At 34.1% G+C, this 4966-nt stretch overlaps 1 long non-coding RNA gene across 1 annotated transcript; it reads left to right on the forward strand.

The window, feature by feature from the left end:
- The first annotated feature begins 2792 nt into the window (after positions 1 to 2792).
- LOC105669432 (uncharacterized) lies at positions 2793 to 4368 on the forward strand. The gene is made up of 3 exons (XR_010889410.1): positions 2793 to 2997; positions 3210 to 4254; positions 4341 to 4368. It is a non-coding gene; the product is annotated as an uncharacterized lncRNA (long non-coding RNA).
- Positions 4369 to 4966: the final 598 nt, after the last annotated feature.

The raw sequence follows: 4966 nt of genomic DNA on the forward strand, positions 1-4966 counted from the left end.
GAAACAGTTAGAAAAGGAAGAACTTTGAAAGAGAGAGACAGCTACTGTTTGTCGATGAGATCATCATGCTTTCCCCTTCCTTTATCGTCCCTCGCCATTAAGCTGTTTCTAGCTCTCCCCTTACTTCATCGTCCCTCGCCCACAACCGGTTTGCCTGAGGTAACCTTCTCTCTATAGATCTTGGTCACATACAGCCCGTAATCCGTAATCCGCACCGGAAGTCCGCAAAAGTTACTAGATATTTCGCCCGTAACGTTACGTGTGTTTTTGACTTAGTTTACACCGATTGTTTAGTACGCGTACCAAGTACTAAATCTGCTTCTTCGATAGGTATAAATTGTTTAGTGTAAAATCACGGACTAAGGAATAGAGGGACCGAGTCTAAAGTCCTAGTTTAGGCGAGAGGGGATGGTAATTCAAGCGTGCGGGGGGGACTGCTTTTCGCCATATTGATGTAGCGATTCTCACACAGAGATTCTGTGTCTGTGACATGGTTACACTCGTGTAGTGGTGTCACTAGACATAACGAGTGACAAGCGTAAAGAGGTTAGGCGGTTTTATTATTGTTGTACTATAAATTTTATAAAATACTTTAACTTTTATTACTCTGAGACTCTGCATACAGTAGACAAAATATTAGAAATAGCAATAAACATTTAATAATTAAAATCGAAATTATTTTACATCTAACAAGAGAATAAAATATATTAATTAGTTCCAATTTTTATTTCTTAATTCATGCATTAATTTTTTCTATTCTTTTTATTTTTAAAATAAATAATTCCAATTTCTTATTTCTAATATTTAATAATTATTCCTATTTCTATTTCCTATTTTGTTTATTGTGCGCAGGATCTGACTTTCATTTTTCACACATACGCAAATAATGAGTTCTATGTGTGGTGATTACTAAACGATAATGGCCCCCCCGCCCGCCGCAAACGTGCTCCCCCGGTACAGCTTGTGCTCCGTCCCTCTATTCCTTAGTCCGTGTGTAAAATCTACATCAATCAAAGAAGCAGATTTAATACTTGGTACGCGTACTAAACAATCGGTGTAAACTAAGTCTTTATCTCCTTGTGTCCCATGGAGTCGTAATTCCATAAAATTTCCGTAAAAATTACTACAAGTTGCTAGTTATTACTAGTAATGCTTTTTCTAATTTTATTTATTTAACTAAATTTGACGATTTAATTAAAACTTTTGTTAAAATTATAATATATTATGTAGTTTTCTTATGAATAAAATACAAATAAACAATTATAATCTGTTAAATAAAAAATAGTACTACCGTTACGTCTGTATTTACGGCTTCATGGGACACAAGGAGTGTTAACGATCGAGCTTCGCGCTGCGTGCGTTATGTCGTTTTTATAATTTCTTTTTCGTCATATATTTCTATAATTTTGTCTTTATAATTCGTTATCGTATACGTTGTAACAAATTCACATTAACGGGCAGAATATGACCATGTTTAGCGTTCGCCGCGGAAAAACATGCCTCGGTAAACAATCTCGAGTGAGCCGCTGCTATTGTTTTTATTTTTACTTCTAACAGCGAAGGCCACGAGAGAAGCGTTGAGAAGACGAAAATTTCAAAATCATCAGAGATAGCGTTCCCCTCTCTGGCGCTTGAGTTTAGATCTTCACGAATCATCATCGATTATCTGGCCCTCTCTCCGATGTGAAAAAGGCGGTCGCAAGCCGATCAACCGGACAGGCGTTTCACTCGGTCATTTTTGCAAAACCAGAAGCTTTCTTCAATTCCGAGTGAGAAGACGCTTCAAGTCGCTGAGTGCTAGTAATTAGTTTTCTCATTTTTCGTCTCAAGCGTACGAAAGCTTAGTTTCGGGCTTCGAAATCAGCTGTTTCTCGAATCTTTTCTTTTTTGCGAGATTTAGACGCTTGTCGCGTGAACGTAATCGACGGGCTTAATCGCCAGCGAACTTTTGTTAATTTCGTTTGATTAATTATTGACAATAAAGTGCATTATTCTGCAAGTATCATCGCTCTACAAACATTTATCGCGCTCATACGATTTGATCCGTTTCCCCGCGCCTGCGGGTCCTCACTTTTCGCTCACTTAATTCCATTTAGCTCTCTCTCTCTCGCTCGGTTGCCGGTTCGTGCGACCGCCAGCGTTCTCTCTCCTTCTCGTTCCTTTCGCTGCTCGCTCCGTTCTTTCCTTGCCGCCAATCTTACCCTTCGCTCTCTCTGAGCGCACCCGGCACCTCTCTGTTCCGATCGGAGTCTCATTTCGATCGCGAACAAGGAGATAAAAACACACGTAACGTTACGGACGAAATACCTAGTAACTTTTGCGGACTTCTGGTGCGGATTACGGATTACGCGCTGTATGTGACGGCACCCATAGATCTTGGTCACATACAGCCCGTAATCCGTAATCCGCACTGGAAGTCTGCAAAAGTTACTAGGTATTTCGTCCGTAACGTTACGTGTGTTTTTATCTCCTTGTGTCCCATGGAGCCGTAATTCCATGAAATTTCCGTAAAAGTTACTACAAGTTACTAGTTATTACTAGTAATGCTTTTTCTAATTTTATTTATTTAACTAAATTTGACGATTTAATTAAAACTTTTGTTAAAATCATAATATATTCTGTAGTTTTCTTATGAATAAAATACAAATAAACAATTATAATCTGTTAAATAAAAAATAGTACTACCGTTACGTCTGTATTTACGGCTCCATGGGACACAAGGAGATAAAAACACACGTAACGTTACGGACGAAATACCTAGTAACTTTTGCGGACTTCCGGTGCGGATTACGGATTACGGACTATGAGTGCGTTCGAAAATAAGTTTGGTTGGTGTTGGGAAAAAAGATAAAGTTGGCAGTATTGAAAATTACCAGTGCTGCGTTTCGTTTCTTCCACTGGGATCATTGGAATTATACGTTATACCAGGGATCACTGAGGTTTGTTGAGGTTATTAAGGACATAAAAAAATTTGCTATTTGAGGTATTATGAAAGAGGTAAAGAAGAAGTAAAACATATTTTATAATAATATGCTTTATCTATATATATATAAATAAATATATATGCTATAGTTATTATATGTAATAATTAATGTAATCATAATTAAATACAGTAAAACAAATGTATTCTAACCTTTACTTCTTTTTCTCTTTTTTATAAATTATTGTTTCTTATATTTAAATGTAACATAATTGTGTAATATTTACAGATCACTTCTCTTGTTACTTATTATACGTCTCTTAAACATATATTTAAAAAATGAAGAAATCTGTGCAATTAGTTAAGAAACACAACACTCGTCAATTGAAGTTGCTTGATGAAATAACCAATATAGAATATATAATAGAAGTTAATGAAGAAGATTTCAATCGCGCTTATAAAGGTATTATTTCAATATTAAACAGTTAACTATCCAGATAAGAAAGCATGCAAAAATAATTATATATTGTTATTTTTATATATAGATATTACATTTGCTAATGCTTTGCTACAAAAAGCAAAACATACCCTTTTAATTAACGAACGTAATTCGAGCACAATTGATAATCCCAGTTCTTCGAAAAAAAATATGAAAAATATAAATACTATCATACAACTTGATGATTTATTGTCAAATATTGAGACTAATCAAAATGAAACAGACAACAATGCTTCAGATATTGATAATGAAACAAACATGTTGAATATAGGTATATTTAAATTATTGCACAATTACAGAAAACTGTTTAATATTGAAATAATACCTTTATAAGCGCGATTGAAATCTTCTTCATTAACTTCTATTATATATTCTATATTGGTTATTTCATCAAGCAACTTCAATTGACGAGTGTTGTGTTTCTTAACTAATTGCACAGATTTCTTCATTTTTTAAATATATGTTTAAGAGACGTATAATAAGTAACAAGAGAAGTGATCTGTAAATATTACACAATTATGTTACATTTAAATATAAGAAACAATAATTTATAAAAAAGAGAAAAAGAAGTAAAGGTTAGAATACATTTGTTTTACTGTATTTAATTATGATTACATTAATTATTACATATAATAACTATAGCATATATATTTATTTATATATATATAGATAAAGCATATTATTATAAAATATGTTTTACTTCTTCTTTACCTCTTTCATAATACCTCAAATAGCAAATTTTTTTATGTCCTTAATAACCTCAACAAACCTCAGTGATCCCTGGTATAACGTATAATTCCAATGATCCCAGTGGAAGAAACGAAACGCAGCACTGGTAATTTTCAATACTGCCAACTTTATCTTTTTTCCCAACACCAACCAAACTTATTTTCGAACGCACTCTATATGTGACGGCACCAGTGATGCGATATCTACTACCGGGCTCGCGGCTCTCGAGCCCCAACACAAGTAAGAAGCGCTTACGTCACGCGTCTGTGTGCGCTCGGCCGTTCGGCTATAGAGAGAGAGCGGACGTCTCTGTCTTGCTACCATCGAGCCGACGTAAACACATTGCGGACGGCAAATGCTCAGAAACAAGCGCTTTTAATCAAGTAAGGCGAGTGCCTAGCGGATTCGAAGTCCCGTATTCGAGACTTGATTTTCGCAACTTTTTTTTTTCTTTTTTCCACATTTGTTTCTAACAGTGTAAGTTAGTTAATAATGTTTTTTTGGCTAAAAAATATTATTTCGTATATTAATAATATATTTGCATATGTTAAACTAATAACTAATTATTTTAAAAAGAATACTAATTTGCTATTATAAATAGAAAAATGAAGTCATTTTACAACATACATATTGCAACAAAGTGCAATTTAACATGTGCAATTATTGTTAATAAATATAAAATAATATTTTTTAGCCAAAAGCATTATCTAATGATTCACTTAATGGTACAGTGCTAGAAACAAATATCGAAAAAGAAAAAAAATGTTACAAAAGCAGTTTTCAAATACAAGATTTTCAATATTTCTGCCACTCGCCTT

The sequence above is a fragment of the Linepithema humile genome, chromosome 3 (assembly GCF_040581485.1).
Source record: "Linepithema humile isolate Giens D197 chromosome 3, Lhum_UNIL_v1.0, whole genome shotgun sequence".
Lineage (NCBI taxonomy): Eukaryota > Metazoa > Arthropoda > Insecta > Hymenoptera > Formicidae > Linepithema > Linepithema humile.